This window comes from Dermacentor albipictus, unplaced genomic scaffold (assembly GCF_038994185.2).
Source record: "Dermacentor albipictus isolate Rhodes 1998 colony unplaced genomic scaffold, USDA_Dalb.pri_finalv2 scaffold_14, whole genome shotgun sequence".
NCBI lineage: Eukaryota > Metazoa > Arthropoda > Arachnida > Ixodida > Ixodidae > Dermacentor > Dermacentor albipictus.
The window spans coordinates 2,070,478-2,083,802 of record NW_027225568.1 but is presented as its reverse complement, the minus strand read 5'-3'; the positions used below and the strand labels follow the sequence as shown (position 1 = coordinate 2,083,802).

Genomic DNA, 13,325 nt, shown 5'->3' with positions numbered 1-13,325 from the left:
CAGATGGTTGTTAATGTATACTTATGTACTTTGTGAATTTTCTATGTGTTATCTGTGTGTGCAAGGCTGCATCTCATCGTCCTCCAAAGACGGGTACTGGAACTGCAGATCTGGACTGCAATAACTCATATTCAGTGTTCATGTGCTTTTTTTTTAATGGGGAAGCCAGAGATCATTTTATATAGTATAAAGATGTATCACTAATCATGTGTGTTACAGTACTAACATGTGTTCTTTGACTGGTGACTTACTTTTGTTGCGAGGAGAGCGAGTAGATCGTTTTTTCCTTTCAAGGGAGAGGTGATGTGGTATCCGTAACTTCTGGTTTCGGTTTTGGGTCTTTACATCAGGGCGCCACTCAGCGCCAAACGCTGTAAGTGCCTCCTGTAAGTTGCCTCCTCAGAAATAAAGATTCATTCCATGTCTGGTCCCCGACTGGAGCAGTCCGGCTCTTATCTTGCGGCGCTGCGCGCCCCGGCCGTTTAGGCCTCATCCCGTAACCCTTCCGTCCAGCCGCCCCGTCGAAGCTACAACAGTATGCACTGGTAGCATGTCCTCGCAAAATATATTTGCAGCGCCTAACAGCATGGACTGACAAAAGCTACACACTTTCAGTACTACAACAATAACACGTGTTACGTTTCTAGCACGATTTATGACAGAACACAGCCTACGCACTCAGTAACTTCATACACCTGCTGACGGTAGCACGATCAGGAAAACAAATCTGAACGAGCACCGAGAATAGCACCCGTGCATACGCTTGCCCACGCCTGAGCTCCAACCCCGTCAACAAAGAAAAAAGCTCCGTTCGTACAAGTTTGCAGGTCCAGTACTGCTAAAATCAATCCCTAACATAAATCAAAAACTAAGTTCTTCAATGACGCGGTTAGCCACGAAACTCAGCCAAAACATACGAAATCCTTTGCGAAAGAGGGCGAGAGAGAAAGAAAACATGTATTCGGACCATCGAGGTGGTTGCTCTTGAGGTCGAGTGGGTGGTGTCCGGTCAGCTGTACCTCCCACCACTCAAATGACATGCTCGGCGTCTTTAACTGTCGAGGTTTGCTCCCGCCCCCCCCCCCCCCCCCCCCACGAATTCAGAAAGAACGTATAGGGCGTGTGTCGCCGCACCAGGGGTAGATGCCGCGATATGTATATGGGAACATTTTACTGTATCTGTGTAGGTTTGGAAATGTGTTGGTCTGAATAAGTCTAAAGCCTCGCTGCGGAAACTTGACGGCCAACTGCCATGCCGGTGAACGTGCCGAGACGCGGAAAAGAAGAAAACACAGAGAAAAAGGCGCAAAAAATACCACGTGACGGCGCTCAACGAATTGGGAGACGCAGACCTTCTTTCCTGCCTCCTCGCATGCTCCTCGCAGCGGCGGTGGCGGCAAGATCAAAGCATCTCGCTACCTTTTAGTTTTATTCAGGGACCATACTGCTACCGAACTGTCGGAGATCCGAAGCTCGAGGCTGTCGCGCGACATTTCGGCTCCGTTTGAATTTGAAACGTGCTGCACGACACAGATCGTCCGCGCCAGCCATTGCACCACGAAATAAAAACACATATACTGCTCCAATTAGACATTAGGGAGTGTTTTCGATATCACAACAACGTATATATATATATATATATATATATATATATATATATATATATATATATATATATATATATATATATATATATATATATATTTAAACGACTACTGCTACCCTCTGATTAATGCTGTAGGATTCATCAATGTTGCCCGCTATGTCCTTATGGATGAGGAATCCTACTCCGACCTGCGCTTCTTGTAGTCCTCTACTGGGCGCTAGGAGTTACGGACTCGCCATCTGTTGGAAGCGCGAGCTCCCTTGCGTAGTATGAGGTATCACGCAGCGCGCTCCCCATAGGTTTCGCTTACGGCGCTCAATAAAAAATTGCAGGACGCTTAAGCTTCGCCTTCAAGAGTGGAACGCGATAGCGTTATCGCACCCCGTTCGCACCGCCCACCCATTCGCTCGGCATGCTCTTGAGTCACATAATGACGAAACGTGGGCCTGAGCAAGCCGAACGAACCAAAGAACTCGGTGTCTCGGAGAGAGAAACGATATACGCGAGCCAAGCTTCTTGTTCGGCACAGACAACCTGGCCGTTACGTGACGTGCCATGAAGGCGGAAGCGATCATGGGGCTGACGCCTCGATGGTATCGTCCTCTATCTCGCTTGGGAGCACGACGCAGACGCATGACTCCTCGCCAGCAGCATGGCACACATCGCAGGGGTCGCTTTCCCACCAGACGCGCTACGGCACAGCGGACACGTCAGAGGCTTCCCGCATCGGATGCTGCACCTAGGAATCGCGCTGTGAGCGGAAAGAGGAGCCGCGTCGCCTAAACACGAGGGTTCGAGTGACGCACGCTGGAAGTTGGAAGGGGAAAGAGCAAGAAAACTTATTAAACCCAAGGGTATTGGGGCATCCTCGCACCGGTCCCCCGCACTGCCCCAATGCGCTCTAACGAGACGAAGGGGAGAAGCGGACGAGTGGCGCGCCACCTGTCGGGGCAGCGCCGTACATTGCGAGGAGGGGGTCCTCTGTGTTTGCCGCTAGATGGCTCTGTGTGTGCGCCAAGCGCAGAAGAAATGTAGCGGAAACGTACTTCGCTACTCGTTTAACTGCGACTTCTGTAATTTACATGTTCATAATTACCGATGTATACACCGCAGTATAACTTTCTACGGCAAGTTTCTAAGGCAACACCGCATTCACTAGATGCGCTTTTGTCCCGCTTTGACCCATCGAAGTCACGGCTGAGTTCGATGGTTCAAAGCGAGTCATGGCTGAGTCCATGAAAGAAAAAAAAAGTCATGGCTGAGAGGTAGCGTCTCCGTCTCACACTCGGAAGACCCTGGTTCGATTGCCACCCAGCCCATCTTGCAAGTTGTTTCTTATTTATGAATTGCTTCCCGGGATTTTTCGCTGACGGCCAGCGACGCCGATGACTCCGGCTTTTAGCGACACGAGCTCCTTAATGCTGTCGCGTTAAAACACCACGCGGCAGCCCTCCTGGACATTTATGCAGGTAATCTCAAAATTATGAAAATTTTTGACTGTCCATATAATAACGTTGGGCAAACTGGAAGCAAACAAATCGTTATTTCTTTACCGAATACGTACAGTGAACGCCACTACGCGCGGTCGTTGCGATGAAGTCTCCCGAAGCAGCTTCTTGCGTGAAAGGTAGGCAAACGCTGAGAGTGAACTATGTTCTTTAGTGGGCTTCCTGTATAACCAAATTGGGCATAACAGAATGAAGCCTCAATGCAGCGGATTGCACGGGTTCGCAGTGACCGACTGCGCGTCTGCATGCATGTCCGCGCACAATGTTTTGCTTTCTCTATGAGCGCGTTTTCGCACCGTGCCGTGAGCTTTAGGCCGCAGCACATGAGCATTTGACAGTACCCTAGCAACCATTGTGGTGTGGGCGCTATCAGAACTGTTCAAAAATAATTTTTTTATAGAGACTTCGATGCCATCATCAATTCATGGGCATTTCAGTATTATTTCTAAAGTTGCATCGCACTGTATGTTTATCGGTCGTCTCAGCGTGCGATTTCCCTCTGCTCCTTTTTTGTAATACAGTGCATTAATTAATAACACACACATGACCATATGCCATGCCTTTCTTTAATGTGTGCCTTACTGCTCCCTTTCCGTTCCAGTGAACTGGCTGTATCTAGCATCAACAAGTTCATAGACTAACCCGTCATGACATTAGCCGGGCAACGGGCGCGAGCGAGCGTCTCAGTGCGCGTTTTCTGCTACTCACCGAACATCGCGCACTCCCGGCGCCGTAGCAGAAATCTTCGTCGCGTCTGTGCTTGCTGCATACCCGAGTTGTAGCCGGTGGCTGTCTGCCGGTTCTTATTTTCGCGGGCCAAGCTTCACGCAGCTTCTTGTCCTGCGGCTACGTGTGAATAAGGCTGACACCGGGCTCCGTTGCGTGCGTCGGGCACTATGGCACCGAGCAGTAGTTTACAATGCTGCACGCCTCCTAAGGTAGCCATTACCTATTATAGTAGTTTCAGATGTTGTCAAGTTGACAGCCAAGGCGGTAAATCCTCACCACTTAATCAGACCCGCGACGCAGCTGGGACTTTAAACTTTCATTTTCAGCTCGCTTCGGCGCTTCCGAAGCAGCCGGAGCGGCCGCTGCGTCCACGTGATCCCTCACGCCACGTCACGTCGATGGTGGCGCCAGCTTTTCCAGTGGTGGAGCTCGAGGCCAATAGCAGAGGATGTGGCTATTTGTCAGTACTGTAGAAGCCTCACCAGTTCTAGCCTCACTAACGCCAATGATATCCTAAACAATGCGTGATAGTTCCTCAAAGAGTCCTGCTAGGCTAGCTTCACTTGAGAGAGTTCGGGTGTTAAGCGTTGCAAGGGTCAGTTTCCATTCGCGGCCTGTCCGGGTCCAGAGATTCTTAGCACCTTCTGCTGCGTCACAGGTCTGACCGCCGCCTTGGTCAGGTGCTCCGCAGCTGCTGGGGACTGAGGGCCATTGGTTGATCGAATAAATCATCAGGGAGGGAGTGGCCGAATACTGCACCAGGGAGGCCAATTCTTGTTCTGGTGAGGGAGTGTCTTTTGTTGAAGCCTAGTGGTCTTCCTAATTTGGTTGTACCTGGATTGGTGTAGCCCCACGTGCTCTGGGCGTTTTTGCCGGTGACAGGCGCCCCTCCAAGCCTGGAGGTATAGTGTACTGGAGGAGGTGAATTCGAGCTTCCCGTCTTCAGATAAAAAAAAACACCGTTAGGATTCGAAATTCTGCAGACTATGGCAGCCGAGCACACAAGCTAGCTCAGTTAGATAATCCTGCAGGCGGTTAGGCCACCTTATGTCGGAGAATTCCAGCCCAGAGGATCCTACATGCATAAAAACATGCTTGAACTATCCGCGATGCAGAAGAACACAACATAGCATTTCTCAATGGTTCTGACATGGTAGTTTTGGAATCTCCCGTGCGCATGAGGTCATGAAGGCAGCTAGGTACACGATATATTTTCGGCCAATTTGAACAGCCCTGGTTTTGCTGCCTGCCAGGCTCTGCCGCTCAAGCCTTCAAAGGCTTTGGCAGGCCTGTATGAATGTACTGATTTGATTACTGGCAACAAAGGTATTATTATTATGATTATTATTATTATTATTACTACTACTACTTAAGACGTGTGTGAAAAGGTTTCAGCGTTCACCGGGAATTCACGAGTCGCGTACGCACGGAGGTACACCCATCAGCTTACGGCCGCGTCTACCTGTCTGTGGCATCGGAGAAGTTTCAGAATTGGACGGAATCGATATGTCGCGTCTTTTGCGCCGCCGAAAGCCGAGACGTCGGGTGTCAGAAGTGTGCATTGGCAGAAGCTTTCGCTCAAAGGACAGAGTGAGCTTTTTCAATGCTTGTGCCTTTTCATCAATCTTACTTCCAAACCTTTATTCGCCTTGAAATGTGACGTGAAAAACAAAACAAAAATGTGCAAAACACATTTAGGTAACACACATAGCTGCAACTGGTTTTATTCCATCATGCTCCTCATAAAAATAAAGTTTAAAATTTGAACACAACTGGGCAACGCTTTCGATAAAACCCTTAATTACCTAAGCAAAAATGAGCTAGAAAAACCTAGTTATGCCTAATTCCCAACCGAATGGCAACTGAAATTTCGACAAGAATGACATTCTACGTGAGCTTATCACACGTGAACATATAGCACGTGAACTCTCACGTCGGACATAGACGGGTTTGCAGCTGGAAATCAAGAGTTACAACGGGCAGAGTATATTCATGTTCATTGAACAGTCATACTTCCTCTCTTCAAAGGAACAAAATGTAAAATATGCGGAGCTACACTACATATATGTCCTAATTCAGAGTGCAATTGAGATCGCAATTAAGTATTACGTGTGGTTGCAACCTCGCATGCAGCGCTTCGTAGATGCAGGTTACTGTCAGTCGACAAATAGCTAACAAAATTATGAATTTTCCTTTTATAGCTAGTGGTATACTATGGTATGGTATGGTATAGTGGTATACTATGAGTGGCATACGTAGCAACTAGACGGCATACACAGCATACTACATTGATGCGCCACTAACAGAGTTCAAAATCATGAGAAGAAGCACGGTGCAAAATGCAGAGTGGAAACTCCCAGCTCAACACCCTTGCCCGAGGCGAAATGGCAGCGGGAAGAGAGAGAACGGTGAGCTGGCGAATGTAAAATAAAAACAGAAATAGTGGGTACTTTGTAGTTCAGCAAAATAAACTGAACAATTTAGAGGAACTCAACAGCCCGGTGTTATAACTTGTTAATGAAGCACGAGGCTTCCATTAAATCTACCATTACGGCAAATTTTGCACCACACATCATACAATACTTGCCCGAAATCATGACAAATTGGCAGTTAGCCGCCATTTTTAAAAAGCAAACCATAACTAATGTTCTTACCTCTATATTTTAGTCGTCGGTGAAAAACAGGTGAGGGACCGTGACATATCCATTATCCAAAGGGAAATACTGCTCTGGAGCCGTCAGACCGGGTGAATTCTCTCTCGTAAACTCGGCACAGTGCACAATGTATGCATACACCGCCGGCGTTGTACGCCATAAATGTCTGTAGAAGTGAACAGGGCGATACACACCAACTCTAACAACTACACCGGAAGCTCTGTGCTGCAACGAACGAGCGTCGATCGTGGCAGTCCGCCGGAAAGCCCACACCAAAAATGGCCGAACGCTGTCTTCGAAACACCACGGTCTCCTACAGCCTCCCTAAGAAAAGTTCACAGGGCCGTGAGAAGACGCAGAGCTGTGTTCTCCCTCGCCCACGCACCGCGCAGATCACGTGATATATTACGGATCCCCTATTCGGATATTTGTAAGCGTGATGGAAGGTTCCCGCGCGAGTTCTCCGCGGGAGGTTAAACGTCTGATTTGCCTTTTTCACGCGTACGCGGCTCGCTCATGCTCGCACAAGACAAAACCATGGCAGGCAGTCTTGTCCTCCGGCTTAAATGAAGGAATTTCACGCTTATTTTCGGTCACATGGTGCTTTAAACGTCATCAGCGCCTCATTTACATGCACGTCACGCTTAAACTTGAAGTTTAGCGTGATATTAAGCATGGAATTTTTCAAAGTGTACTGCAAACCTTCTCATTATTTTTCTCTCTTTCTTGTTGATGATGACGAAGAAGCCTCAATTAATGGCACAAACCCACTGTTGCGGATAGGCCACGAATGGGGTGGTAAGGTGATGCAATAAATAAAAAAAATTGGTTAATAAAGTAATAACACAAAAAACGAAAATAAATAGATAATCCAAGATGCGAAATAAACTGTGAATACATGAGATAAAGTATTGATCAATACTATAGTAAGCCTTGCATTGATAGGAATATTAAAAAGAAAAAAAAGGATATACTTAAACTTGAGTAAATTAAATTATGAATAGTAATAGTAAGATTTAAACTGCGCGAATATTTCTTTTTTTTCAACTAAGGAAGCATATTAAGGCAGGATGCTGCTGAAGTTACTGCGGATAAATTCTTGTACCGGTATTGTGTTATAAAGTGTGTGTGTGTGTGTAGTGACTTTTGAAGGAGAGGAAGAGAGAAGTGCAGTGCCGTAACTGTCTCTCAGAGGAGGACACCTCAACAGCACTGCACAGGGAAAGGGGAGTGGGGAGAAAAAGATCAGGGAGAGAAGGAAAAGAAGGCGGAAAAAATAACAAGAAGGTTGAAGCAATGCGTGGCTTACAGCCGCGCTCTCAGCTGCGTGTCACAGAAAAATTCAAGTAGGGCAGGAAGCACTTTCTTGACAACGGAAGGGTGGGCTGCCGGAAAGAGAAGTGCTCCCTCCGAGTTACAGGGCAGTCCCACACGACGGTATGATGCAAAGAGCGCAGTGCGCTCAACATCGAATGCCGGGCAGTGGAGCAGGAGGTGCTCAAGCGTCTCCTCCTCGCCGCAGTCCAAGCACGCGGGGCTGCCTCTTCCGTGCAGTCTGTGCATTCTGGCGGCCGTGTTGTAGCAGCCGACGCGCAGCCGAAGGAGAAACGAGCTGTCCCAGCGGGAGAAACCCACGCGGGGGAGGAGGCGAAGGGGCATACCTGCAGCAACCCGCGGATCCGGATGCTGCGCGCGGAGGATGCGCAGTATCGCCGTCTTGGCCACGTCGAAACGGGTGACGGAGCTGGCGAGGGGGAAGCGAGCCGAGAGAGCTTGCTTCGCGAGGGCGTCGGCCGCTTCAAGTGAACAGTGCTAACATGTATTCATGCACGAAGTTCGCTGAATACGTTTGCAAGACAGGTATAAACAAATTCGTGGTATAGAGGCTTACGAAGGGCAAATCTTTGTAAAGAGCAGCGTCGTCTCGGCATGTATATTCCGTGGATGAATAGTAAGACAAATATTAGTAATTAGTCCACTCCTTCTTTTTCTATAGGGGTGGATTCATTCGGAAGTCAGCGCAAGGTATGTCAGTAGTGTCAGTATAAGCCCATTGTGTATATCTCAAATGCCTGAAAATATCCTTGAATTATCCGCGATATACGGGTCTTGCTGATCGCGGCAGGTGGCACAACATAGTATTAACAGTACCTAACAGCTACTACAAATAACTTCCACACGTCAAGTGTAAAATGAAATCACAATACAATGAACGTAAATAATATACTTTCGCAAAGAACTATTACAAGTAATATTTGAAGAGCACATTCCTTTTACTGCTCGCAAAATGTGCAAAGAAAACGAAGAATAATGGCACAGACGGTGCCTCAAGAACAGTGCGCAAAAGTTCTAATTGAGATATGATTTCCGTTCTCAGCCCTTTCGCATTATGTGCTGCATTCGATCGACCAGTGCCCTTTGCTGCATGGGTTTGAGTCATTACAAGTTCCAGGGAAAATGACAACTCCCCCAGCCCGAACTCAACACCCCAGGTATTCCTCCTTTTTGGCCCATAAGTAGTCGCTAGACAAGTTTGGTAGAATTCATAGCTACTTTTTTCTGACATAGTGTCTGCAATTTCATTGTAATAAACCATAGCCTTCAAAAAGACTGACACCAGTGGATTTTACGTATCATCTGACATGCATATTTTGGGGAAGTAGCCGCGCAAGACATTTCCTCGGATCGGATCTACGGGTGTGCGTAGAAGAAAACGAAGAACGCAGCAGGCAGCTGTCTCGTGCATTGCGCGCCCGCCACCATTGTGTGCAGCAACTAGGCTTCTTGATCGTCCCGCAGTGCTGTATCGCAAGAATCCGGCGAGGTTTTGGAACGCGCCCAGTGGGAAGAACTTCTTTAACACCGAACTACTACTGTCAACACCAAGCCATCCTGTTTCGACGACTCGCGTCAGTCGTAATGCACCGGCCTCAATCTGATGCCATCGCACTGCACCAGAGTTATAACACGACTGGCCACGGATCTCAGCACGCAGCTCCGCAAGACGACCGGAGTGGCCGCGCTCAGAGACCAGCAACCGTGTGGGAACGAATCTCAAAGTACTCGCGGGTGCACGAAACACGGCAGGTATACATATCGGGATCTTTCGTTCTGGCGGCTGCCACACGGCGCAGTTCTCTCTGCCCAGCGACGATTGCCCGCGAGCCTTTGTCAACGGGACAGCGGACAGGTGAATATTCCGACATGTTCTGTAACCGAAAGAAGAGCGTCTCTAAGAGAGAAAGTTGGAAAGATAGACGCCACGTGCAGTGCTTTGGGGGGTGGTCGCGTTCATCTCGGTGGCATCATGCACCAAAGTTGGCAGGAATCGCAGCTAGAGAAATATTACGGCTATTTTGAGTGCGTCTTTTGAAAACTTAGTGGTAATCAGACTAGAAATCTGCATGTGGTTTGTACACTGTGTGCGCATGCTTCTGAAACTTATTCGTGGACACTTGCCTGAATGCATCTCAGGCGCCGCAAAACAAATAGAAAGAAATAATAAAAATTAAAAATAAGAGGCATTTCACTGCACCTGTATCGCGTGGGGTTGTTCTTGTCATGGCTGCTTTATCGTAATACTTCAATGCTTTTAAGCAGCAGGCAAGCGAGCAAACTTTTCCTCCCTTCAAGTGGCTATTGGCAGGTCGGCTTCGGTAATGAAACGTCCAAAATCCAGGTCAGCTTGCATCTGCTCTTGAGAACAATTCAAACAGAACGATAACTTTGTCAGTACACACCCCGGAGCAAAATGCACGTTATACCATTAAGAACTTCGAATTACATTTAACAAAAGGGTAATATAATGAAGAGTGATCACTTGATTTCGCGTTACTATTGCTTTAGGAATTTAGTACTGCTCTTCATGATTTGAGCAAAATATAATACGACGGAATAGATGAGTTATAAGGTAATTTGGCAATGTTGATGAGAATATTACAATTTATTGCGAAATCTTTATATTTCAGCGGAGAGCTGCGCAGAAGGAGCGACCCTTGTCATTCTGGTCGTGGATCCCCCGGGGCTTCCACGACATCACTTCTCGCTCCACTTGACTTCTCCAAGACGATCATTGACAGGGGACGGAACGAGCCGGGAGCTGCCGCCGCGTGTTGTGACCCCGGGCGATGCCTCCGCCGGCCCCGGGTTCTCGAAGCCTCCGCCCACCGCCTGATCCTCGCGGGAACACTGCGCAGCGCAACCGCGTCTCCAGCTGTGTGGCATGGCGCAAGGGCGACGTGTCTCGTCTTGAGTTCACCCACAGCTTTTGCGTGGCTGGCTTGGCGCGCAGGGTCGACGAGCCCGCAGTCGTCGCCTTCCTCGCGTTGCCCCTTCGCGCGGCCAGCCCCACAAGTACGGGTGTTTCCCTCAACGAGGACCATGGCAGAGTAATGGTCCCGGAGTAATTTCTCGTAGCTCTCAAGTAGTACGAGGTCGTCCTGGCAAATATTGTGGAGGTTATAGGCTTCCATAAAATCGGGTCGCCGAAGGCTGGCTCGGAAGCCAGGATGCTCCCGCGAAATTTTGCCGACGGCGTGCCCCTCTAAGCACTGGCGGATAACGAAGCGAGCTGGTGGCGTGGAGTTTTCACCTTTGCTTGTTTCCGTGCAGTCATGTGGCAACTCGATTGGAGCTTCATCTTTATTAGCGTGGGATCTTGTTTTTTCTTGCTTTTGTAAAAATATAATTCCGTATATGCTATATTCGTTGATTGGCTGGAATTTTTCTTTTTACTCAGCGTTGTTACTTTCTTATTGGAATTCACGCAGTCGAGTCATGCCGTCATATATGTAGCGCACAATAAACAAAGGAAAAGGAAAAAAAGGCTCGCACATTACGCTTGCTCCGACACCGTACTCTCTTTGCGTACTTTTTCAGTGTGCACTACGTACAGTCGCGTGCAATATGACTTGCAGCACCCTTGTTCGTACTCGAAGGGGTGCCAGGGCTGCGCAGTGGCTCTGACATGCGAAATAGTGGTTTAATAAGTATCACTAATTTAAGCTGTGCTTACGTCTGGAACTTGCCCTGTGTCTGCACAGCCGAACTGTCTTGGAGCCCTACCTGCCATGGTTTCTCAGTGGCTATGGTGTTGGGCTGCCGAGCACGAGGGCGCGGGATTGAGACTCGGCCACGGCGGCCGCACTTAGATGAGGGCAAATTCGAAAACACCCATGTACTTAGATTTATGTGCACGTTAAAGAAGCCCAGGTGGTCGAAATTTCCGGAGTCCTCCACTATGGCGTGCCTCATAATCACAAAGTGGGTATGGCATGTAAAACCCCATTATTTAATTTTGTCTTGGAGCCCCTTCGACCACGGGCAACGGTGTTGCAGGTCATATTTCGCGTGACTGTACATGAAGTCAAGATCTATATAAACTCCTCCCAATCGGTACAGTTGAATCAAAGTCTGCCCGTCCTGCAGCCAGACCTCCACTCTAGCTCACATGCTCTGGGAGTGCGGGTCGACCTACCCCAAGTTCATCAAGTAGGAGTGGGACTCGATTCTGCGTAGCCCCGCTCTAGAAAAGCAAATCCTGGCCGCCCGACGTGCCCGCGACGGGGCCGGTGAGCTACACCTGCCGGTCCCGACGTGGGACTAACCGGGTGCGCGACGAGTTCGCGTGCTCGCCGGACCTGCAATTAAGTTTATTTACCCACTCACTCACGTGTCCTTGTGGTAGATACAACATGCGACAGACTAGCTTTTACACTATATATATATATATATATATATATATATATATATATATATATATATATATATATATGCTACAGCCGTCCAAGCAGCCTCGCATTACCACGACCACCGACAGGCCCCAAGGAAATCAGACGTGTGGCGGGCACCTGATTGCCGTCCCCTTTGCTTTCACTGTGGCGAAGCTGGGCACGTCTACCGACAGTGCTCCTATCGAGCGCTCGGACTACGCGGATTTTCAGCAAACTCGCGGCGACCTATAGGTGCGGCCAGCGCCCTCCTGAAATTGAAGAATACGTTGCCCAGTAGCACGGATCTCCATTAGCTCGACACCAGTCACGCTCCCCTTCGCCGCGGCGGTTTTCTCCGACTCGCCGTACGTATTCAAGCGTGGTGCAGGGTCGGTCGTCCAGCCCGCGCCGGGAAAACTAACCACAGCGGCCTTCGGGGGTGAGTCCGCTCAGTCTGGACGTGCTCAAGGACCCCCACTAACGCGTACATGGACCGACGATACATCGACGACGACAGTACCTGCTGATTACAGAAAAATAATTTCCTTGGACATTCCTGTACTGCTCGACGGTCGCGAATTGACTGCTTTAGTGGACACTTGAGTGGATTATTCTATAATCAGCGAAAAACTGGCCACCCTTCTGAAGAAAGTGACCACGCCTTGGAATCAAACGCCAGTTCGTACAGCTGGCGGGCACATCGTCACACAACTCGGCATGTGCACGGCACGAATACAGATTCGCGGCTCTACGTTTGTTGCCAGCTTGAGCATTCTCCCTCAGTGTTCTCGACACCTAATCATCGGCATGGACTTTCTCAGGGAGCACGGAGCTATCATCGACATTCGACAACGCCTCGTCACTTTCTCGACAAAGAGCGCCGCAGTGACGACCAACACCGTCCACCCTCGAGCACCTCTTCGTGTCATCGACGACGCTGTCACGTTACCACCACGTGCAAGTGTCGTGATTCAGGTGGGATGTGACAGACTCTTACACGGTGAAGCTGTCGCAAAAAGCAATCGCTCTCTCCTGCTTTCTCAAGGTGTTTGCGTAGCAAGAAGCCTTCTTGATCCCCATGATGGCCACTGTGAGGTACTTGCCACGAAAGGATATA

At 48.9% G+C, this 13,325-nt stretch overlaps 1 long non-coding RNA gene across 1 annotated transcript; it reads left to right on the top strand.

Annotated features, from left to right (window-relative positions):
* Positions 1 to 9,248: 9,248 nt before the first annotated feature.
* Positions 9,249 to 11,353, top strand: LOC135914737 (uncharacterized). The gene is made up of 2 exons (XR_010568402.1): positions 9,249 to 9,687; positions 10,466 to 11,353. It is a non-coding gene; the product is annotated as an uncharacterized lncRNA (long non-coding RNA).
* Positions 11,354 to 13,325: the final 1,972 nt, after the last annotated feature.